Source organism: Triticum aestivum, chromosome 1B (genome assembly GCF_018294505.1).
Source record: "Triticum aestivum cultivar Chinese Spring chromosome 1B, IWGSC CS RefSeq v2.1, whole genome shotgun sequence".
Classification (NCBI taxonomy): domain Eukaryota; kingdom Viridiplantae; phylum Streptophyta; class Magnoliopsida; order Poales; family Poaceae; genus Triticum; species Triticum aestivum.
The window spans coordinates 5,061,640-5,087,352 of NC_057795.1; the positions used below are offsets into that span (position 1 = coordinate 5,061,640).

The following is a 25,713-nucleotide window of genomic DNA, read 5'->3' on the forward strand; positions in this document are numbered from 1 at the left end:
GAGAATTCTCAAAAAAAAAATCTAACTATAAGAAAACAATGGAGAAAATGTAAAATATTCAAGGGATTTAAAAAAGGTTCACGGTTGAATTTTTTATGTTTGTAATTTCATAAATTTTTAATTTTTGTTTCACATACTCAAAAAAATGTTTAGACTTTCATACATGTTCACAGCTTCAACAAATTTGTTTGTGCTTTTTTAAAAAGATTGTTCACACATTCAAAATTTATTTTGAGTTTCCAAAAAATGTTTCATGTCTTTGTACATTTGTTCACAAATTCAAAAAAATCACACTCTTTTATTCTGAATTTCCGACGGGCGCTATTTTTGTCCTTCTAGACCTTTTTTGTTTATGAAAAACACAGAAAAAATAAAAGTAAGAAAACAATAGGGACAAATATATAAAATATCCAGGAATTTTAAAAAATCTTCGCAGTTGAATTTGTTTTGCTCGGACTTCCATAACATTTTTCAATTTTTGTTTCACAAATTGAAAAAAAGTTCACTGTTTAATTTTTTTCTTCAGAATTTCATAAATGCTCACAACTTCAACATATTTGTTTGCGATTTTCTAAAAAGATTGTTCACACATTCAAAGAATGCCCGTGCTTTAAAAAATTATTTTGAGTTTTCAAAAAGTGTTTCTTGTTTTTGAACATTTGTTCACAAATTCAAAATATTAGCAATTTTGCAAAATACACTTTTGAAAAATGTTCCTCAATTTGTTTTAGAAATGTCCACCGCAGTAACTAATACCGGTTCGCTACATTTGCATGGTTTGATTTGCGACAGCGACTGACTCCGGTTTGCCATACTGCAGCAGTCCGGTTATGTGGCTCCGGTTGGTTCAATAAGGTATGCGCTGACTTACAATCAACAACACTAACCAGCTCCGGTGGCTAGGTACACGCATTCATCAGCAGCAGCTCGTTACAAGGTTGATTTCTCGCCAGCGCTACACTTTTTAACATTTTTTTCTCCCACGGTATCGCTTGTTGTGATGCCGCCCAATGGGTAAATTACTTGGGTAATCGAGACATGAGGAGATGAAAATTTATCTCGATGTCTACTTCCTGATCAGAAACCTGATCATCATTTGAGAGGTGTTGGTAACCACGAAGTTTCTAAACACCACACTACTGGAGGCTCGCACTCTTCTCCTTGAGCATCCACCACAAAGTTGGTCCCAGTCGTCATGCCTAGCTTCTTTTTATTTTTGCCAAAAAATATGTCTAGCTTCTTCCTCCAATATGAAGATGGCAAGTTACACAATGAAAACTGCATGGTGCCTCAAAGGTTGTCTTGCTCTAGCTCATGAGTTAAGTCATGGAGGATCAAGATCCTGAGAAGATGATTACAATAGAAGAGTTCAAGTGAAGAATTCATTGCGTATCTCAAAACATTGTGACATGATGTATGTACGCGTCTATGGGTTATGATGGTGTTGTACGTGTCCATTCCGCCGTCGTAGCCTCTGTGTGCCCACTGCTCCATAAGTTCATCCATTTTCAAAAATAAAAAAGTTCATAAATAAAAAAAGTTCATCCATTTTCAAAAATATGTTCATCAAATTTCAAAAAAGTTCATCAATCTAAAATAAAATTTTGAAATTTTTAAAAATGTCAACCGGCGCCTAGATGGGCCGGCCCATTACGGATGCCACAGGCACTAGTGAACGAAAATGCACGTTAACTGGCGCCTGTGGCGCCAAATAGGAAATGCCGACTAGGAGCTCCCGGCAATTTGCCGCAGTGAGCGGCCAATAGGATTTTCCGTTCGTCTCTGTAATTTGCATGGGAGCGGACGAAGATGTGGGCTGCAGCGCCGCCTCGCTCACATGGCCCAACCAGGAATGTCTGCAGGCCCATGGGGGCTATTTTTGGCCTTCTAAATATTTTTTATTTATGATGAACAACACAGACAAAAAAAAACATAGAAAATGTTCAGGCAATTTCATAACAGTTCGCGGTTTGAAATTACTGTTCGTAATTTGTAACATTTTGCACTTTTCTATTTTTTCACAAATTCAAAAAATGTTCACTGTTTCACAAATTGTTCGGAATTTCATAAATGTTCACAACTTCGGCAAATTTGTTTGCACTTCAAAAAAACTGTTTGCACATTCTAAGAATGTCTGTGCTTTTAAAATTTATTTTGAGTTTTCAAAAAATCTTTCCTGTATTTGAACATTTGTTCACAAATTAAAAATGCTCTCAATTTTTCAAAATATACACTTAAAAAAATGTTCCTCAATTTCTTTTAGAGTCCTCGCTTTCCTTTCTCATGTTCTCATTTAAAGTGGGCTCATCCCATTGTAATAGTCCCGTATAAGAAAGCACAAGAAGCCCAAATGCTTTACGGGTGAGATTAAGTTGATAAAAAAAGTCTCAAAAAAACTTGCTAAAAAACAACAACCGGAAACGCTCTTTGACGAGCGAGCCTGGCAACGCTCGATCCCAATCTCTCTCTCCCCCCACGATTCTAATCTTTCTGCCCCCTGATTTTCAGGTGGGCCTAAAGAGATCTCCCCTCTAATCTCTATGCCCCCCTGATCTCAACATGGGCAGGTAAGATATTCTCTGTAAAATCTCTTCAGTTATCTCTCTCCTTCCTAATTTAAAGGGATTCCTGTTTGGACGTGGTTACCTAATAAAGCATGTCTAGTCGGAAATCGCTCGACAGAGCGAGCGCGCACGCAATAGCATCGCCCAAAAAAAACATTACGTGATCTAAAACTACCTCTTCGTGACATCCCAAATCCCCTATAAATACTCCACCCCACGCCTCCCCACCCCACGCCTCCCATACCTAGCCTTCCATGACTACACCGAATTACCACCCCACGCCGCCCAAAGTAGCTCCCAGGTCGGTGAAACCGACGGAGCTATCATCTTCGAAGCCTGCATCGGCGAATCCTGAGATGAAAGAGAAGGGCATGTCAGAGAAGCAGACGAAAGAGAATGACACGTCGGAGAAGCTGGCAAAGCAAAAGATGAAAGCGAACGGCAATGGAGCCGGTCGCCATCGAGAGAATCCTCCAGTAACGATCGTGATCCTTGTATTATGCATACTCCCTCCTTCCCAAGTCTGCATGCAATCCCATAATTGACCCTATTTTACCGAAGGGAGATGGGTGTGTCTAGAAAGAAAAGAAAAAAGGACAAAAAAGGCTTGCACCAATCTTAGCATAAAATCAATGACATAGGACTTAGATGTGCAATAAAATCAGGGTTATCGTCTCTGTTTATATGCCTTAACATTTGGAAATTACTAATTTTTTCGCATAGGCTTTCTAAATGAGTTCTTAATCTCCAGTGATTGAAACTGTTGGTGATTCCCCTTAATTTTGCATGGTCTTTACTAATTGATCTTTTTTAATCTGATCGGAACTAAGGAGTATGTGCTCTTGAATGCTTGCAATGGAACTGCTACATTCCTTTTTCGAGATTATCTATAAACTATTGATCTTCTGATCATGTATGCAATTATTTTCGTAAGCGTGACGCCTGAAACTTTAGTAGTGTACATAGACCAAAGTCTGCTCTTTCTACTAAAAATCAATACTATTATCAGTCAATTTGCCGACAGAGATAGCTTGTTTTTCTATGTCTGGTGTTCATTATATGGCCAAGAAGCTCTATGATTTGATGCAGTACTGTAGAGCACAATTTTGATATTGGCATAGATTAGATCTAGTTGGTTCAATGTGTGTTCAAATGAATACCATATAGATCTAATCACACTATTTGTACATTCAGGGAACTCAGGTTGCTTCTTTGCTGCAATACGAGAAGTTCATAAAAGATTTAAACACACAGCAACTGGCGTACATCAAGTTGATTGGACTAGGTGAACTTCTCGAGACTCCTGGCATGAGAATGAGACGTCTACTGTGCCAGGCCATCGCTTATTCATATGATACAGAGCAGGATGCCTTTATAATTAATGGGAGACCATGTAGGATCACACTAAAAGATGTGGAGCATATAACAGGCCTGCCCTGCATGGGGAAGAATCACGTCTTTTCAAATCACAACGATACTTTGGATTTGTGGAAGGAACAGAAAGACCCTAGTGACACAAAAGTAACTTTGAAAGGATTGCTAGCCAAGATGAAAGGCGACAACACACCTAATTTTGTCAGGCCATTTGTCTTGTACACCATAGGCAAATATGTATGCCCGACAACACAACAATATGTGGACAACAAATACCTTGGGATTGTTAGAAACATTGAGACAATAAAGAGCACCAATTTTGAACAGCTTATGCTTGACCATCTTATGGCTAGCGTCAGGAAATTTGTAAATGGTGGAGCAAATCTGGAGGGCAACCTACCACTGCCGCAGGTAATACAATCATTATTAACATACCATACATTTAATTTTATGGAAAATTGTCTAAGCTGTTTTTGTTGTAATGCAGACGTGGTACTACGAGAAGTGGAGAGGGTGCACCAATTGGACTCTACCATCTCGTATGCATCAAGGTTAAGGCCGCTGATCCAAAACTGGAGTGACGAGAAGGCACAAAAGGTTGACAACATAATCAACAAAAAATATATAGGGGTTGGAGAGGTAAAGTGTTAGTACTGTGTGCCTGGATTATGTACCATATGTTTTCAATGATACTAACGACACTAATATGCAGTATGTCGATGACCTGCTGTGGCCTTTCAATCCGCCACCAGTTGGGACGCCGGTCAAACCAAAGAATGACGGTCAGGTAAATGATGAACATCACGCACAAATATATATCGTAACTTTGCAAGTACAATCGAAGTCATATGCTCCTAACTGCTTGTAATTTGCAGGATAAGGCACTCATGGGCCGTGTATTGGCTGATTTGAAAGAAGTTGTCTCCATTGTGCGGGAGGCCAGTGCACAACAATTTGATAGGATGTGCACCCTCGAAAAAAATGGACGAGTGCCTTAGGCGTACCCTTGCGAACGGCAGACGCAAGGACGACCTCATCACAGAATTCAGTGTAAGTATACCATTGTGAGTTTCTATAAATAATTTTACTGTCAATACTCTCCACACTAACACATTTTTAAAGAACCACCGCTATGGAATATTTGATGCTGATCGCCCAGGAGTCGAGGACATACAGCTATCACACCTGGGAGTACCTGCGGTCCCAATGGAGGTCCTAGGAGAGAATACTACTCACCAGCAAAAACAAAAACATGACACAGAGGTCATTGCCAAAGGCATTTCTGCTAAGGGAATACAAAAAGATTACATGGATGCCCCCAAGAAGAATGTATCTGAAGATTTGCAGCCTGCTCCTAGTTTGCAATCGCGAAAGCATTCAAAAGCCAAGATTAGCCTTGAAGCTCTTATGGTGATACACATTTTACATCTAACTGATTTTGTTTTAAGTTAACGCAGATTTGTAGTTAACATATGATCTTCCACGTTCAGGATGAAGAAGACAGAGTTGTTGCTGCAGCTTGCAAGGAGAGTCTCAAGAATGTTTCACAGCTTTATAAAGAGGTGGATGCATCGCAGGGTGCTACGAGTCTGGATTCGCGAAAGCATTCCAAAGCCACCACAAGCCTTGAAGCTTTCCTGGTTATGCACATTTTACAGTTAACTGGTTTTGTTTTTTTATTTCACGCAGATTGCAAGCTAACAAGTGCTTCATTTCGAATCACAGGATCCTCTGAATTTGAGGGACAATGAGAATGTGTGAAAAGATGAAGAAAGAAGAAATCAAGATGATGAAGATATCAGTATTGAGGTGGGTGGAGAGGCAGGTACCAAAAGTAACCACCAGTCTGCCAAGGCTAAGGGAATAAGGGAGCCGGAAGAGCCCCGTGTCTTCCCAGTTGATGAGGATAACTATGATGATTCTTTAGCAAAGCAACGATAAGATAGTGGAGTTTATTCCATTCTACCAACTCATGCGAGCAGCCGGAAAAGAGTGGCATCTTCATTATCGTGCAATGAAGATTTTGTTCTGTATGATAGTGATAAGAAGAGAAAGACAAACAGGACTCCATCGGAGTCTACCAATGATTCCAAGGACATAAAGAATACAAAGAGGAAAAACCGTGCAAGCAACTTAAAAGATACAGACACAGGTGCTTTGACGCTGGAGACCAACCTTGACAAGTTTCGACAGAGTTATGTGGTCGAAATTATCAACACCTCAGATCTTGATAAACAATTGGTGGTAATTGATGACATTGTTCTGCTACAGAAGCATTTGCAATGCCTCACCATGACAGATTTAGGCAAAGATGACAAATGGTTAGGTGACGAAGTAAGATATTTGCCCAAATTAGTTTATAAATTTTCTTTTGCACAATACAATTAACTTGAATTTTTTTTGAATGCCACAATTAACTTGAATTTTGTTTTAGTTGGTTGATGCTGTGATTCAGATCGTGTGTCATGATAATCCTAATGACATAAGGGATGGGTAGCTGGTTTACATTGAAAGGGTGGCCGGCGTCGCTATGCTCGAAAGAGATGGTAAGGTAGAGAACTGCCACGAGGCCGCTTTGGCGGGCAGTCATGGAACAACAAAAGGAGACAACTACCTCAGACATGATCTGGTACCATCTCACCATGACATAAACACATTTATTTTTCTAATTATTATGCATGTTGATGTAATCATCTTTGCTATCCAGGTTTTTCTGCCTACGAACATGGCGAACACCCACTGGTTCCTTGTGGTCGTAAACCCCAGAAGGAGGGAGATTCAGATTCTTGATTCACTTTTCGGCTACCTAGAACGCACACAAGTGGTTCACGTGGTGAGATTTTAAACGTCTTTCAATATAACATAGGATTTAGCATCATACCTAGCCATGAACCGTGAGCAACTTCTCGTACCATGGACTTTGGCAGATATGTGGGGTAGAAGCACATCTCAGAGCATCGCTGCGAATCAATGGACCACAAAGCCATGCATGGCAAGACATTAACGTGACCTAATGGATAGTAAAGCATGTGCCTGTGCCAAGACAAGATGACAAGTCAGTCAACAGTATTAGCTTCTAATTATGTTTTTCATTGTTAATACGTGAAATGCTGCTTACGGAATTAATTGTTGTAGTTCTTCTTGTGCACTCTACATGCTGAAGAACATCGAATTCTTTACGGGAGAAGATCTTACACTGCATTATGACCAAGTATGCAGAGTAACACCTAAAATTCTGTCAATTTTGTAAACATATGGAACGATACTAACATATCCTCCCATGCAGGCATACATCGACAATTATAGAAGAGAGCTGCCTATTGTCCTTCTTAATTTGCCCTACAACAAATTGAAGTCCATGAGAAGGCTGAAGACGTACAATGCTAGCCTATCGGATGCAGCTGCGATTGAAAATCATGAAGATGCAAGCATTTAGTCCAGCAGTGGTCCATTCTTAGATATGGAGTGTACATTTGGTTATGAAGCGGTAGAGTAGGGTGTGGTTTGGTTTTAGTCCCGAAGAAGGTTTCCTAGCCATGTTCTTAGTCCAGTGCGGATTAATCAAGTTGTAATACTTCACAGTACTGGTTCCAAATACTACTCTTGAAATAAATTTGGTATGCATGGGAGACGCTGAAACATATATTTGCTTTTTACAAGCAGAAAATTTGAAGTTTAGGAAGGTTAACTGAATTCTTAAATTTATATTTAAGTTTCGTCGGAGTCTGGACAAGATACAGAACAATTACGTCGCTAGTTAGAAGTTTCAGAATTTTTTTAACATCGCTAGTTAGAAGTTCCAGAAAAATTTCAGCGAGTGCTGAAATATGGCCGAAATTCAGTGAGGCTGAAACATTTTCGCCGAAAGGCAAATATTGCAGTGAGTGCTGAAATGAATGAAATTCAGTTATTCATTGAAATCTTCCCGAAGCGAAAATCATGGTGTCGTGCCATCTTGAGTAGCACCAGACATTATTCAGTATTATCAACAAAATTTGGTCTCACATATACGAGGAAAAAAGGTATGTGCAAGGATGGGCAATAAAATAGCTTCACAAGAGAGAGGATAAAGCTTCACGTGTGAACACTCAATCCTAGTTGACTTTAGCACCAGTTTTCATCCTAAAAGAGGTCCAGTGATTTACTTATAACCAATAATAAAAGCGGTCCAGATCTTTTGGCTGATTTTCAAAGAAATGGGAACTATATCTTTTTGACGATCGTGATTCTCAGGAGACCTAAGTGTTGTTACACAACTTACCTTAGTTTTTTTTACACCATAACTTACCTTTGCTAAACTCTCCACTCCCTCCTAATATTCAACCAGGTGGGTCCCCTCCCTTGATTTCCCCAACCGAAGAAATCTATACGTGGATATATGCCCGGGTTGTTACGATCCCTGTAAATAGGGATCCTTCGAAATCTCATAGATCATAGTTCGTCCTTTTGCGCCGCCCAAAGCAGCAAGACCGAAGAATGGAGCAACCCAGGAATCCAGCAAGACCGAACGACAGAGCCAAACATGAATCTTCAGGTAACTCCCCACGATCTCCTGCTGCAGCCGCTGCTATTTTTCGTGCCACGATCTTAATCCCATGATCTCTTGCTGCAACCCCACTCGTCGTTTGCATATTCATGTAACTCATCATGTTTTTAAACAAATTAAGTTGGGGGGCGTTAGAGGAGGGCGCTATGATTTGTTTCCTACCAGATTGGCAGTTCACTGATTAATTCGAGGCTAAATCTTAGTTTTTGGTCTTGTCGATGCCAATTAGTGCAGCGGGTGCTTGCCTTCTTTTTTCCTTCCGCACGAGTTATGGAAGACATCAATGGCCCATGTTTTAGTTCCATACTACTGACCATGATTAGCGCCTAGAGTTGAGGAGACCACGGTTGGATATATTTTATTTTTGAATCTTGATTTTATTTCAGATAAGCGCCTTGCAATGGAGATTACCTTATATGACCGTTCAAACGTAACCAAGCTAAATATAATGCTAGTATTTGCACATTCATGGAACTCAGCTTGCTTGTAAACAAATTACCTCATGAAGTAGCGTAGAGCTCAATTTTTATGTTGGTATATATAAGTTGTATTCGTCTGTATGAGTGTTTAAATTGTATACCATGCTGAATCTAATCACACTTGCACATCCATTGAACCCAGGATGCTTCTTTGCTGCCATATGAGGAGTTCATAAAGGGATTAAACACGCAGCAAAGGATGAACATCCAGTTGATAGGATTGGGTAGACTTCTCAAGACACCTAGCATCAAAATCAGACGTGTACTATGCATGGCCATCGCTAATTCATATGATGCAGAGCAGGATGCCTTTATCATCAACGGGAGACCATGTAGGATCACACTAGAAGATGTAGCGCATATAACAGGCATGCCCTGCCATGGGAAGAAGCACATCCCTTCAAATCTTGATGATAATATGGAGTTGTGGAAGAAACTGAAAGACCGTAATGACACCAAAATAACTTTCAAAGGATTGCTAGCCAAGATGAAAGGCGACAACACACCAAATTTTGTCAGGCCATTTGTCTTGTACACCATAGGAAAATATGTATGCCGAACAAAAGAGGAGTATGTGGATAACAAATATATTGGGATTGTTAGAAACATTGAGACGATAAAGGGCATAAATCTTGGACAGCTAATGCTTCACTATCTTATGGATAGCGTGAAGAATTTGGTAAATGGTGAGGCAATTCTGGAGGGGAATCTACCACTGCTGCAGGTAACTCGTAGTAGTACAATTATCACTTACCTAGCATACATTACATAATGTATGAGCATATTTGTAAACTGCTTTTGTTGTCATGCAGACATGGTACTACGAGAAGTTCAGAGTGCACCAATTGGACTCTAGCATCTCGTATGAATCAAGGTTAAGGCCACTGATCCAGAACTGGAGCGAGGAGAAGGCAAAAAAGGTTGAAAATATAATCCAAAATAATTATCTGGGAGTTGGAGAGGTAAAATGTCAGCACATTGCCTGGATTATGTAACATGTATATTTTCTAAATCATACTAACGACACTAAACTGCGGTATGTTGAGGACCTGATGAGGCCTTTCATTCCAGCACGAGATGGTACGCTGGCCAAACCGAAGACTGACGCTCAAGTAAATGAGTTACATCAGGCACCCAATATATATTGTAACATTGCAACTAGTATGAAGTTATATGACTCTAACTGTTTCAAAGTCTCAGATTAAGGTACTCGTCGGACATGTATTGACTGATTTGCAAGAAGTTGCCTCCCTCATGTGAGAAGCTGGTGCACAACAAGTTGATAGGATGTGCACCCTTGAAAAGAAAATGGATGAGTAACTTAGGCGTACCCATACAAATGGCAAGCTCACAGAGGACCTCATCAAAGAATTGAACGTAAGCCTAGAATCTACTACCACTACAAGAAATATGTCAACTTATGACCACCACTATTGGTCACTAAAAGGTCACAAATTTCCATTTATGACCTTTTTGTGACCAAAAACAGAAGGTCAAAAGCTGGCCGTCGTAAACTGACTATAGCGACCTTTCTTCTGGAATGGTCAAAGACGTTTACGACCAAAATATTCCTACTGTGGCGTTTTGGTCACTAGCAACCTCCCCAGGCCACGTAGGCATCCAACGTGGCAATCTGATGTGGCACAAGATTCAGCCCGGTCCAATTCAGCGTTTTACATGGGCCGAGCCCATTAATTCGGCCTTTTATTATTTTTTCCTTGTTAATTCTGGTCGGCTTCATGGGCCAAGCCCAACATTGTAGCCTTTTTTATTGTTGGCCCGTGGCCTTTTATTATTTATTGCTTTTCTATTTTCAGCCATTATATATTCAAGCTGGTCCCACTAGTCAGATGGGTCCCACTTGTCATGATCATCTCTCAAATTGGTCCCACATGTCAGAAATGTACAAAATTGACAGATTATTTTCATAAGTGGACCCATTGGTCAAGTTTCCATTTCACAAGTTTTCAGATCACATACATAATCAAAAAGAATCATCAAATATACCACTAAATAAATCTATTACAATCTTTACAACACATATATGCTACAATATGCTACTCTTCACTAAGTAGAACTTGACGGCTTCACACTTCATGGCTTCACACTTGCTTCATACTTCACGGCTTCACACTTCATGGCTTCACACTTGAGCATCTGTAAAAGAGGAACAACCACAAATTTAAATCTCAATTGCAGTATATGCAGAAGAAGTTCAAAGTTGAAACAACATCAATTAAACACACGTGCACAGAAACATAGGAGTCAAAATGCAGTATAGGACCAGGACAAGGAAACTCCTGTTATTAAATCAACACACAGCTTGTAGCAAAACAGCACAGAAACATGTGGATATCTCATGTGAGCATCATGCCGTGGTTTTATTAAACAATGATATAGCAACAGAATACAATATCTTCAATGCAAACCAGCAAGAGAATTGCTCTTGCTAGCTGCTGTTGCTGCCACAAAACGCATGACACATTAGTTGCAGTACAAACTATGGATCTGGATTCTGGACTAAGATCCAACACGACGTATGTACAATGAAGTGCAGATATGCAACTAGCAGGAAATCTAAGTGAACATGGTTTGTACTTCTCACATAAATCTTTACTCTTGTAAATTCAAAGCTATGTTTGATCCCAGACGACATGAGCTGATGATTATAATGTATGACACCCTACTGAAGCAACAAACAACTCCTGACTTATTACTACAAATAAAATAGTTCTTCCCAAGCCTCCATTTTAACAATGTATAAATCTGAGTGAATAGATGTACTCTAGAGCTATGCTGGAACCACTAGCAGAGTAAACAAACAGAGTCCATGGAAAATCTGGCAACAACGGATGTACTGTACTGATAACATTAGACTAGAACTAAGAGCCTCAGAGATCTTGGTGGTTAAGATCATCAAGTGGGATAAACCCATTAAGAGTAGCAAATATTTTGATAACATCACAGGCTCAAAGGAAAATAAACACCAGCAAACTATTGAATGAATTAAAACCCAAAACAGAGCAAAATCTCTTAAAGAGCACAAAATGGCATGGTCTGTCAGAAGTAGCTGGTTGTGATAATCATGAAGTATCAGTGGGAATCCGAACGATTTTCTTCATCACGCAGAAGCATGCAAAAGACCCAATATAATACAAAGAGCAACAAGGTTGCGACCAACACAAGGAGTGCATGTACGTCCAGTCATAAAGTGGTGCAAATGTAATACAGGAGATGCCATCATCCATCAGAAGTAGCTAGTTATACTAATCATGAAATATCAGTGGGAATCCGAACGATTTTCTTCATCACCCGGAATCATGCAGTTCAACCCAACAGAACACAATGAGCAATAAGGTTCATAACCAATGAAGGAATGCATGTACAGTCAGTCTAAAGCAGTAAAAATGTGCAAATGTACTTCAGGAGATGGTGTGACCCGTCGATTTTCTTCATCACCCAGGTAATGCACATCTCATCAGCCAGCAGAACACAAAAAAGAGGATACAAAAATTACTGCTAAGAGGTTTGCAAAAAATCAAAGGAAAGTATTTGCTCAATAATAAAGGAGTACTCCCTCTGTAAACTAATATAAGAGTGTTTAGATCACTAGTTTAGTATTCTAAACACTCTTATATTAGTTTACGGAGGGAGTACATATGTAGTCCAAGAGATGGCATGATCCGTCAGAAGTATCTGGTTGTAATTATCATGAAAATCAGTGGGAATCCGAACGATTTTCTTCATCACCCAGATCATGCACATCTCAGCCAGCAGAACATCACAAGTAACATATGTAAAACAATCCTTCTGAGCATGAGCAAACAATGATTCTGAGCATGAGCAAACAATGATTCTATTAGAGTACCAGCAAATCAGACTGAAGTTTCATGGAATGATTAGTATAACTAGACCCATTTTAGTTTAGCATTACATAAAAGACTAGTAGCAGTCGCACAAGCAACTATTGAGCACTGAAGAAACAGGACAGGGAAACAGCATACCCTGATGGTGCCCAGGCTGCAGCCTCAGAACCCTGCAAAACCACAAGCGACGTTAACATCAAACACACATATAAGACGCACCATGTTATGAAATGGACATATAAGACGCACATATAAGACGTTAACATCAAATTCACAGTTTAGAAAATTAGTATCTTCTTTGCAAAGGTGAAATGAGATGACTGAACTTGATTTGGCTTTTTAGCTTCCATAATTTCTACTAGCAGCAGATGTTATGAAATGGACTTACTGAATTATCTGAATCAAGGAAAGAAATCTGCAACTAGCTTCAGACCATCTATTACACAGACTAAGAAATCTATTTCCATCCAACTACTTTTACTTTTCTACAAGACTACAGCAGTTTTAGACAACTCCAAAGTCCTAAATTTGTTCAAGGTTATTCAACACAAGTAAATTTGTTCACAGGTTATCTACAAGATTAGAACAGTTTCAGACACCTCACACTAACAGTTTCAGATTTCAAAAGATTCAGACAACTGTTTTTCAGACTTGGAACAATTTCAGTAAACTGTTCTTCAGACCACAACAGTTTCAGTAAACTATAGCAAAGTCTGAATGTCGTGGAAAACAAATGCTGTCACTAACCAAGGGTCCCGGTCAGGAAGACGACGATCTCGAGGGTCCCGCCATAGCCACCTTCGGGGAAGACGCCGACGCTGAGCATGAGAATGGAGAGAGGCCCCATGCTAAACTCCTCCTCCTCCTTCTTCCCCTGCTGCCAACAAAACAAAGACAGAACCAATGACCGTGTCAGTAAGCTGCTATGGCGGATGAGAACACCGTCGAGGGAGAAGAGGGGCGGAGGAAAGCAGCAGTGCTAATCTAGTTTGAAGAACAATGCCAGCAACTCAACATGGCCTCCTACTTATTGGTAGGCAAAGGATGGTAAGCAATGATGCAGAGAATGGCCAGGTAATTAAGGGGCAACTTGATTGTGCCCAGCAGCAGTAGATGGTGGTCTACTGTTTGTTTGACACCATTATTAATAGGTGTCTCATGCTGTCTTCTCAGGCAACAACAGTCAGGTACAAGTACACCTAGCAGCAGAGCTGCCAAGGACGGATGGACAATGCATATCATCTGTCAAATTGGACAGTAGTATGTGACTGGAATGAAAGGAGAAAAAAGGAATTCCAGGTCCTTTTTCTGGAAACAAAATAATTTACCAGACGCATGCATACAGGGGCCAGGGAAGAAAATGATGCAGTGAATTAGTTTGACAGATAGAGAGAAAGAATAGGGAAGGGGATTGTACTACTCACCGGGACGTCCTCTTGGAAGACGCCGTAGGTGTGGGGCGCCTCCATGGCGAACTCCATGCTGTTCCTCGGAGCATCAAACCCTGCAATTGAGCCCAACGAGAATCGGTTAAACTTGCTGCAACACACTGGACTTGGCTCATTCTAAAAAACCCAGCGGAAGCTACTAATCGAGCGAGAAGAGGGGCTCACCGGTGTGCCCTTGCTTGGCGGCGACGTGGAAGGCATCGAGGTCGAGGCGGGAGTGGAGCTTGGCGGCCTCGAGGTCGTAGAGCGGGAGGAGGAGGCGCACGGCCTCGGCGTCCGCCGGGACATAGAGCGCGGACTCCTCGGCGCCGGCCAGGAGGCGGCGCACGGCCTCGGTGTCCGCGGATCGGAGGGCTGCAAAGAGCGCCTGGTGGGAGAGCGGCGGGAGATCCATCATCGGGCAGGCGTCCAACCAGAGAGCCGGCGGGGAGCTGACCAAACGGAACCCTAGCGCGTCGGCCGACCTGCTCGACTCGATCTAGGGTATAGGGTAGGGAAAGATGGTGAGGGGAGGGAGAGACGAGGTCGGCGACGGTGGTGAGGAGGGCTACAAGGTCGGCGGTGGGTGGGAGCGGTGGGGAGAGAACTGGATCAGGGAAAGGAGGCTGGGGAGAGGACTGGATCGAGGGAGGAGGTGGCGGCGGCTGCGAAGAGAGGAGGGGTGCGATGGGGGGAGTCGATGGGATCCAGAGCTCGGTCGCCATGGCTGCGCCGCGGGCTAGAGTTTCGGGCGCTTGGGAGGCATGGGGATTCGGGCTCCTCGCCGTTGACGGCCATGGTGCGGGGGCGGTGGCGGCGGCTAGGGTTTGGCGAGCGGGTGCGGGTGCGGGGGCGTGGGGGCTAGGGTTGGAATGGTGGGGAGTGGGGGCTGCGTGGGTGAGGGGGTGAGAGGGCTACGTGGGTGAGAGGGTGAGGGGATGAGGTCCGCCGTTGGATCCCGGAGCATCCGACGGTGTCGGATGCATGATCCGCGTGATATGCCTATAGACCAATCAGAACGCAACAAACAATTTGAAGACTTTATGACCTTTTAAATAGGTCATGAAAAAATCATTTTCCTTTTTTAGTGCTCAAAATGAGTTCTTTTTTGTAAAAGACCTACCAAATATTTGTTCAAATGATATTCTTTATATTCTTTATATTTGTTCAAAATGAGTTCTTTATACTCTGCAAAAGTTTACATCTTGGAATAGTAAACAGTATCGACAAAGGGATTTTTTACATTCTTTGGACAAAAAATCATTTTCCATTTTTCGAGTGCCCCAAATGAGGTTTTTTGTGAAGGAACTACCAAATAATTGTTGCAAAATTGGACCAAATCATTTTTATAAAATACTAGGCCATATTTAATGCACAATTGACCCAATGGTTGGGTGAAAAAAGTTTTGATCCACCTCTCGTGAAAAAGACAAATTTCCGCCGATTCAGTTGGAAGCGGGTCAAATTTGAACTGCAGCTGCCTCATAGTTTTCTATTTATTTTTTCCAAAAATCATTTCTAGGTACATAAGTATCTATTTAATCAGAGAAACACCAAAAAAATTCCAAGATTCAACAACTAGCTAGGAACGGCCATTCCCGCCGTTTTGGCCGCATTTGGAAACGGGCATAAAAAATTCAAAAAAAATCAAAAAATTGGGAAACCTTCGCATTGTGTCATTATATGTGGCCAAGTTCCCAGGAAAAACAACAAACTTGTAATACGGCAATTATTTTAAAAAGGTGTTCTCAGAAATGAGCTATCATCTCTCAAGATTCATTTCAAGGCAAATGATCAAACTTATGGCCACATTCGTGGCATAGTTTGTTCAAATGATCTCATATTGTGCACAAGGGTGCATATTGGAATGCCAAACAATGTTGCCTAAGGAAGTTTTCATTTTCCTTGGACGAAAAAATCATTTTCCATTTTTCGAGTGCCCCAAATGAGGTTTTTTTGTGAAGGAACTACCAAATAATTGTTGCAAAATTGGACCAAATCATTTTTATAAAATACTAGGCCATATTTAATGCACAATTGACCAAATGGTTGGGTGAAAAAAGTTTTGATCCACCTCTCTGAAAAAGACAAATTTCCGCCGATTCAGCTAGAAGCGGGTCAAATTTGAACTGCAGCTGCCTCATAGTTTGCTATTTATTTTTTCCAAAAATCATTTCTAGGTACATAAGTATCTATTTAATCAGAGAAACACCAAAAAAATTCCAAGATTCAACAACTAGCTAGGAACGGTCATTCCCGCCGTTTTGGCCGCATTTTGAAACGGGCATAAAAAATTCAAAAAAAATCAAAAAATTGGGAAACCTTCGCATTTTGTCATTATATGTGTCCAAGTTCCCAGGAAAAACAACAAACTTGTAATACGGCAATTATTTTTAAAAAGTGTTCTCAGAAATGAGCTATCATCTCTCAAGATTCATGGATTTCAAGGCAAATGATCAAACTTATGGCCACATTCGTGGCATAGTTTGTTCAAATGATCTCATATTGTGCACAAGGGTGCATATTGGAATGGCAATCAATGTTGCCTAAGGAAGTTTTCATTTTCTTTGGACGAAAAAACCATTTTTCATTTTTCGAGTGCCCGAAAGGAGGTTTTTTTGTGAAGGAACTACCAAACAATTGTTGCAAAATTGGACCAAATCATTTTTCTAAAATACTAGGACATATTTAATGCACAATTGACCAAATGGTTGGGTGTCAAAAGTTTTGATCCACCTCTGGTGAAAAACACAAATTCCCGCCGATTCAGCTAGAAGCGGGTCAAATTTGAACTGCAGCTGCCTCATAGTTTGCTATTTATTTTTTCCAAAAATTATTTCTAGGTACATAAGTATCTATTTAATCAGAGAAACACCAAGAAAATTCCAAGATTCAACAACTAGCTAGGAACGGTCATTCCCGCCGTTTTGACCGCATTTTGGAACGGGCATAAAAAATTCAAAAAAAAATCAAAAAATTGGGAAACCTTCGCATTGTGTCATCATATGTGGCCAAGTTCCCAGGAAAAATAACAAACTTGTAATACAACAATTATTTTAAAAAAGTGTTCTCAGAAACGAGCTATCATGTGTGGAGATCAATGGCTTTCAAGCCAAATGATCAATCTTATGGCCACATTCATGGCATAGTTTGTTCAAATGATATCACATTGTGCACAAGGGTGCATCTTGGAATTCCAAACAATGTTGCCAAAGGGAGTTTTCATTTTCTTTGCACGGAAAATTCATTTTCCATTTTTTGAGTGCCCGAAATGAGGTATTTTTGTGAAGGACCTACCATATATTTGTTGCAAAATTGTACCAAATAATTTTTATAAAATATTAGGACATATTTAATGCACAATTGACAAAATGGTTGGGTGTCAAAAGTTTTGATCCACCTCTGGTGAAAAAGACAAATTCCCGCCGATTCAGCTAGAAGCGGGTCAAATTTGAACTGCAGCTGCCTCATAGTTTGCTATTTATTTTTTCCAAAAATCATTTCTAGGTACATAAGTATCTATTTAATCAGAGAAACATCAAAAGTTTTTCAAGATTCAACCACTAGCTAGGAACGGTCAAGCCCGCCGTTTTGACCGCATTTTCAAACGACATAAAAAATTCAAAAAAATCAAAAAATTGGAAAACCTTCGCATTGTGTCATTATATGTGACCAAGTTTCCAGGAAAAATAATAATCTTGTAATACAGAAATTATTTTAGAAAATTGTTCTCATAAATGAGCTATCATGTGTGAAGATTCATGGATTTCAACCCAAACGCTCAATCTCATGGTCACATTCATGGCATAGTTTGTTCAAATGATCTCATATTGTGCACAAGGGTGCATCTTGGAATTCCAAACAATGTTGCCAAAGGGAGTTTTCATTTTCTTTGCACGGAAAATTCATTTTCCATTTTTCGAGTGCCCGAAATGAGGTTTTTTTGTGAAGGACCTACCATATATTTGTTGCAAAATTGTACCAAATCATTTTTATAAAATATTAGGACATACTTAATGCACAATTGACAAAATGGTTGGGTGTCAAAAGTTTTGATCCACCTCTGGTGAAAAAGACAAATTCCCGCCGATTCAGTTGGAAGCGGGTCAAATTTGAACTGCAGCTGCCTCATAGTTTGCTATTTATTTTTTCCAAAAATCATTTCTAGTTACATAAGTACCTATTTAATCATAAATACATTGTTTTGTGGTGATACGTCGAGGTTTGGGCGGTGGCCGAGGGCCCCAACTCTAGAGCGCGTAAACTCGCATGCCCGTCGCGTGGTCACCGCGTGACCGTGGCGTTTCCTTGTGTTCTGAGCAGCCTAGGCATGTCTAGTGGGTTGAGCACTCCCCAAGTAGGTGCTAGGAACAAAATCACAACATAAGATTCTCACGAGGAGACCGATCGATGCTCAAACATGAATTAACGGCCAAGTGTTTGATTAGCGGTACGGGAAATGTACATGGCTAATGGGCGTGAGTTTTGGCTGAGGATGATCAGTTACTAAGAAGACCGTCTTCACAAATTTCCAGCTCAAAAGGAGGAGCCTAGGTGGTACTTGCTTTGCAAACCACCACACTGGACATAAATACGAATGTTGAAGCTCGGCTCAAAATAATGAATGGATTGAGCTGGCATTTGGAGGAGGATCGTCATTTGGTCATAGGAAAGCACTGTAGAAAATGGATACTATTTGGACATGCCAAAGTGGTACTTCCTTCACAAACTGTTACTCTGAACAGAATAGGAAAATGAATATTTTTGAATTATTTTTGAACTAGGCAAGGAAGATTTTTACATATTTGATGAAGATATGACCCAAAGAATTTATGAGATTTTTTTGGGAATTTTGGGAATGATAGAAATATAGGTTGCTTCACAACCTAGGGCAAAAACTGCCACATGAACATGACACATAGGCAAAACTGATGAGATGGCGCCTAGTCATCACAACCCACCACAATCTACAAGGTTATGACCATCTATATTGGTCATTAACAACTAGAAATAAGGCAGCGGACTAGCACTGTTTGCTTTGTGACCATTTCGTGTAAGGAAATTACGACCTTTCTGACCAAAATGGTCGCAATGGTTTAGGGTTTGAAGCCCCCTGAACAGCTTTTGACCAATTGGGCTAAAATGGTCATAATTTTATGACCAATTCTTCGAGGGTTACTAACAGAAGGTCATAACTTGACATATTTCTTGTAGTGTACCCCTATAAAAGGAAGAGAGGGCGGAGAACCAAACAATCAGACCCGTCCATCAACGAGATCTAATGGCTCTTAATCCTTTGATGTTTAACGCAACAAACCACACAATTAAGCCCGATCGCTAACGAAACTCTCCCAAAAAGAAAAACCGCATGCACCCGCACTCCCGCAATCCAGCACGCCCCTTCTCCCCCAACCGCTCGACCCCGCCGCCGCCCCTTCACGCTCTGTGCCTGCCCACCGCGCCTGCCCTCCGCCCAGCCGCCGCGCCTGCTCCGTCCCGCCGCCGCGCCTACCGCCGCCGCCCACCGCTCGATCCCGCCGCCACTTCTCGCTGCCAAGCGCAGCCGCCGCTCGGCCCCGCCGAACCACCCTCCACCGATGCCGGCTGACAGGGATGGACGACCTCCAGTTTGCCGCTCGCCAGGGGACAAGGGCGACACCGACGAGGCGCACAACGACTGCAACGAAAGCAGGCGCCGCCGTGCCCCGGGCCTCGTGCGCCTACCGTCCGCCGCCCCCATCCTCGTCGTCCTCCGCTCCCGCTCCGCTCGCCCTCCACCGCCGGTCCTTTGCTTCGGCGCCGCTCGCCGGTCCTCCTCTTCTCGGATGCCGCCCATCGGTCCTCTTCTTCGCCGCCGCCCGCCAGTCCTCCTCTTCTCGGATGCCGCCCGTCGGTCCTCTTCTCCGCCGCCGCCCTGCAGGTCCTCTTCTCCGTCATAGCCCCAATGGTCCTCTTCTTCGCGGCTAGCAACTCCATTAGTGTGTTAAATATCTTCTCATCATTTGATTGGTAGATTCTAACCGCTGCTCTGTGTAGGTTTTGCAAGGAAGAAGAGAAATTGAATTGTGGGGAAGAGGAAGGCGGCCGCTAAGCCACCCACTAGGAAGCGGATGGACAAACTCGATATGGTCTTTTCCTACCCATTCTGCAATCACATGGGAGCAGCGTTGAATGCCGGATGTTAGTACCATCTTCACATATTATTCCTATTAGATGGTTGATACTGGATGACTATCTATCCATTCAACATTGTGTCTCGCCTTCTTTTCTCTTCAGTGATACAAAAAACATAATTGGTGAGGCTAATTGTCCAAATCATGCATAAAACTGCAGATTGTACATCCTAACATAGACGCAGATGCTATACTGATTGGCTATCCGCTAGAAAATTATGCAGCAGGCATCTCATTTGGTTTTGTTCCTTCTCAACCTAATGATTGCAACTCCGGAAACAGGGTATAGCTTATTATAAATTTTGTACAGTCATACCCATTTCATATACTCTTGGGGTTTTAATCACTCTAAACAACTATCATAATAGAGCATAGCTGAGGTAGTAAATCATGCAAGGTTATATGCAGACTCGGTTGCCATTAAATGATGTATGTATGACATGCCGCTCCGGCGAGTCGGATGGGCAGTGGCTGAGCTTCTCCATGGCCTACTGCAGTTTCAGTGAGAGAGAGCTTCGAAGGTGAGGAGATATAGAAGAACAGCAGGAAGGAAGCGGAGGAAGGGCAGGGGTGTGGCAGCCTTGACGGTGAACCTCCGGTTGCGATGGTGTCCAGCGAGAGGCGGCGCGCGGCGCCGACGCGAGCCTAGAGGGCCGTGGCGGCTTGGAGCTGCGGGAGCTCAGGCGTTTGGATGCGTTTGGATCGCAGGCCAAAGGTCATGCATATTGGGTACATTTTGATGGCTATCAAACCTGTCCATACAAAATATTGGCATGATTTATCTTTCTGTTTTGAGGCCACATGCATGTTGATTCTGCCAACACACTGGGATCCCTGTAGATAGAACCATAAGAAGAGGACTGGTCCTATGATCATTGTGGGACTTCAACGCCCATTTAGGAATTAGGACACACATGTTATGTTTTGTTACCAGCTGGTGGAGTTAATTCCGAAAGTCTACAATCTGCATGGTATACAATTATCATCAGTTTAGTCGCTCGTTTGTACCATCGTTGAGCTTGTGATGTCATGGTACGAGATTTTGTACCATCTATATTTTCTGTAGTTATTTAATCTTTCATCGACATGGACGAGGGTGGTAAAAGATTTTTGAGATTATGGTTCCCATTTTTGCATATTGTCTGGCTCTAGACTTAGTGCTTATCTATCAGAAGTTGAGTTCTTGGTAATGTGACCTTCCTTTTAGATTTCAATTCTGTGCAACAGTAAAAGATGCTAGCCTTGTAATATAGAGCGAATGTAGAGAAAACATTTATACAGATGTATTATTTATGACTTGTTATAAATATGCCCCACCACCTATGTAATTCAAATTAGTCAAACTTTAAGGAGGGTGGAGTCAGGCTAAATTAATACTATAATATCCTTAATGTCTATAACTATAAGTGGTGTCCTCTTTTTTGCGCGTTTCCACTTTAAGAAATGATTTTAGAATCCTATTCAATATAAATGAGAAAATATGTAAACAAAATAGAAGAAACAAAAGCATATAGGATATTTATTATATTATATTATATATTCCTAGGTTAGATTCATTATCTACAACATGTTTCTAATATAAGCAATATATTTTTCTAGGAACATTGTTTTTCATTAGCAATATATTTTCCCAATGTTGTTCTGTATTTTTTTCTTTCACTCGATCATGTTATCACCAAGATATCAGATTGGTATTACATGGAAAATAGATTGCACAAGAAATCAGAGCAAGGATATATAAACCAGAGCATCCCAATGTTCATATTACTTGGATTAGTATTTGTCTATTTACCTTTTAAAATCTTCTGCGTGTTCTGACAAGAATAAAACCCGGTAGACTTCTGAATGTACATGTACATATGTACTTCAATAAAAATATGTACCAGTAATTCTGTTGGCATAGTATAATCTGCTTTTGTCATCTATGAAAGCATTACTGACACTTTTGTGAATGTCAACACATGTTAAGATGTCTTCACTAAGCAGATTGAGTCTATATATAAGTTTGTGCATCTTGATTGTCTCATTATTGGAGCATTACACATGACACTGTCTGGTTTGTATCCTGTGAGAGCAGAAGAAGAGACGCAATCAACTAAGAACCATGCCAGGTCGATGGTGCAAGTTGTTATCATACAGACATATGGTGGTTATCCCGGGGAATGTTGTTTGTTTGGTAGAAGAACTAAGGGAAAAGGATCCATTTGTGAAAAAACAAAGCCATTGGTTCGCATTACTGGGTCTATCTATTCATGTTGGATGTTGACTTCTCATTCACCATCCTAGCGGCAGTTTCATTGTTTCTTATTATAGGCCTCAGACGTGGATATATTGGTAATCATTCTTCACCTGTTACGACTAAAGTTTGAATTCCACATTGTATTGCCTTGATTTACAAATGGGTTTAAAAAATGAACGTAATTATTGCCTACCATTTGTCCAAAATTGGAAGTATATACAGAAGATCAGAAATCATGGCATGGTTCCCTGCCTACTTATTGTCTACTGTAATTATTTTTGACAATCTGATGTTTTCACACATCATTACAAGATTCTTGAAAACTACCTTTGTAGAATATTTCAAACCCCGGTTTAGGAGTATTCAGCCAATCATCCTTTCAAACCAACCGAGAATGTGAGAGAAAATATGTTGCTCGATACTGGTGAGGATAGTGCACTATTTTGCTTGATATTGAAGCATTAGATCCTTCTTGTTCTATGCAACAATTAAGTCTATTTTTCGCCACTACAGCCGTGAAGCTTCAACCAACCAATACATATGTGCTCGAGTTGCTTTGCAACACATAATGACCATCCAATATTTGCTGCAGGTTGTCGCTTTCATGGTTGGAGTGAGCAGCTTGGCCTGGTACTATGCGCAACAGTCCCACGGAATCTACCATCAACTTCATGACTGCCAGAGCCGGTGTAGTAAGATTTCCGTTGAGGTTGTTGTGCAGGACTGCTCCTATTATTGATCAAGGGAGCATTGGTCTGACTTAAGAAGGGATTAGTAGCTTATTTTGTTCACATATGTTTAAGAGGGGACCAAGAAAATCTCTTGCTAAGCTTATAACAGTGTTGCACGTGCAAGCATCTGCCATGAAGAAATATAACTACAAACAAAGTGTTTTTGACTGAGAATAGATGTATATTCAAAAGGAGTTTTAGCTAAGACGTGTATTGCACGTGCAAGCTTACTAGTTATGAGATTAGTATATATAATTGGAAATTTACGTGTACAAGGTTTTTTCTAAATTAATTTACTATGAAAACACCCCAGACTAACATGTATTTTTAAAGACAAAACGCAACGGAATATTTCTAGGACTGGAGGACATACATCTTTCTGACCTCGGGGCACCTTCACACCCAATGGAGGCCTCTGTTGAGAATGCTGAGCAGGCTTCTGAACAAGGGAAACAAAATGATGCCACGGAGGTCACTGCTAAGTATCATTGTAAGCAGGGAATAAAAAATGATGACATGGAGCCCCCAATGACAAACCTTGATGAAGAGTTTGACGTACGCATGTTAACTTAATTATGAAACAATCATTGTCGTTTCAGAAATAACATGTGATCTTCCACGTACAAGATGAAGCATTAGAAAGAGCTGAAAGAAAACTCAAACAGGATCTCAATGGTATTCATAAGCTTTTGAAAGAGGTGGATGATATCCAGGGTGCTCCTAGGTTGGATAAGCAAATGCATTCCAAAGCCACCACAAGCCTTGAAGATTTTCAGGTGATGCACATTTTACCTATAATTGAGCAAGAATCTGCTAAAGGCTAACATGCGGTTTATTTCGTATGACAGATTCCGTTCAACAGATGGAGTAAGCAGCACTCTATGAAGGCTACGGGATCGCGAGAGCCTGAAGAGCTCCGTATCTTCGCAGATGATGACAGCCATGATGAATCCTTTCGAAAGCAGCAAGAAGTAAGTGTGCTTGAATCGACGCCACCAAATCATGGGGGCGAAAAGAAAAATGTGGTATTGCAATTATTTAAGAATGACGAGTATGCTTCGTACGATACTGAGAAAAAAAAGGAAAAACAAGACTCCATCAGAGTCTACAAATGATTCCAAGGACATGAACAATAAAAAGAGGAAAATCAACTCTAGCAACTTAAAAAAGAGGTTAGAAGTTACTGAAACCTAGAGGGACCAGCTAGATGTGGTTCGACAGGATTTCGTGGCATCACTGATCAATAGTACAAATCATGAAAAACAAATGGTCTTTGTTGATGACATTGTCATGCTATCGAAGCATTTGTAATGCCTCACCCAAAAATATGGATCTGAAGAAGCCGTATGGTTGGGTGACGAAGTAAAATATTTCACAAATTAGTTTATGAAGTTTCATTTTTGTACAATACAATTAACTTGATTATTGTTGTAGGTGATTGATGCTGCGATCCAGCTCATGCGTCATGATGACCCAATTGACACAAGGGACAACCAACTGTTTTACATTGAGAGGGTGGTCGGCGTCGCTAAGCTCGAAAGAGATGGTAGGATAGAGGAGTGCTACGAGGACGCTTTGGCAGGCATTCTTGGAACAACACAAGGCACCAGCTACCTGAAACATGATATGGTATTTTAACCTGACTTTGAACAGATTTTTTTATTACAATACACGTTGATCTAATTATTTGTGCACTCCAGGTTTTCCTACCTATGAACAGCCAAAACGTCCACTGGTTACTTGTGGTCGTAAACTCCAGAAGGAAGGAGATTCAGGTTCTTGATTTATTTTTCCACTGTATGGTACCCAAAGAAGTACATAACGTGGTGAGAATTTCAACATATTTAATTATAACAAAGGATTTGACATCGTACGTAAGTATTAGTCGTAGGAAACTTCTCATCCCATTGGGCTTGCAGGTACGTGGGATGGAAGCACATCTGAGAGCAACGATGTGAGTCAATGGGATAGAAAACAATGCATGGGAAGACATTAACGTGACGCAATGGCCAGTACGGAACATTAATGTGCCAAAATCCGATGAAACGTCAGTAAAAAATATTAGCTTTTGTTTTTGTTTTAGATTGTTAATATCTGAAATGCTGATCTAACAACATAAAATGTTGCACTTCTTGTTGTGCACTGTACATGCTGAAGAACATCGAATTATTTACGGGACTAAAACTGAGGAAGCAATATGACGAAGTACGTAGAGTAACACCTAAAATTATGTCATTTTCTGAAACTTATGGAACGATACTAACATATCCTTGCATGCAGGCCTACATCGAAAAATTCAGAAAAGAGCTACCTG

The 25,713-nt window shown here is 41.0% G+C and overlaps 1 non-coding gene and 3 pseudogenes across 1 annotated transcript; all 4 read right to left on the minus strand.

The window, feature by feature from the left end:
* Nucleotides 1-11,850: 11,850 nt before the first annotated feature.
* On the minus strand, nucleotides 11,851-11,933 carry LOC123150814 (small nucleolar RNA SNORD24). Its single transcript, XR_006475364.1, has one exon. It is a non-coding gene; the product is annotated as a small nucleolar RNA SNORD24 (small nucleolar RNA).
* An 85-nt stretch (nucleotides 11,934-12,018) lies between these two features.
* LOC123151179 (uncharacterized) lies at nucleotides 12,019-12,094 on the minus strand (annotated as a pseudogene).
* Nucleotides 12,095-12,205: 111 nt separating this feature from the next.
* LOC123151186 (uncharacterized) lies at nucleotides 12,206-12,281 on the minus strand (annotated as a pseudogene).
* A 363-nt stretch (nucleotides 12,282-12,644) lies between these two features.
* On the minus strand, nucleotides 12,645-12,719 carry LOC123151171 (uncharacterized; annotated as a pseudogene).
* Between the last annotated feature and the right edge of the window lie 12,994 nt (nucleotides 12,720-25,713).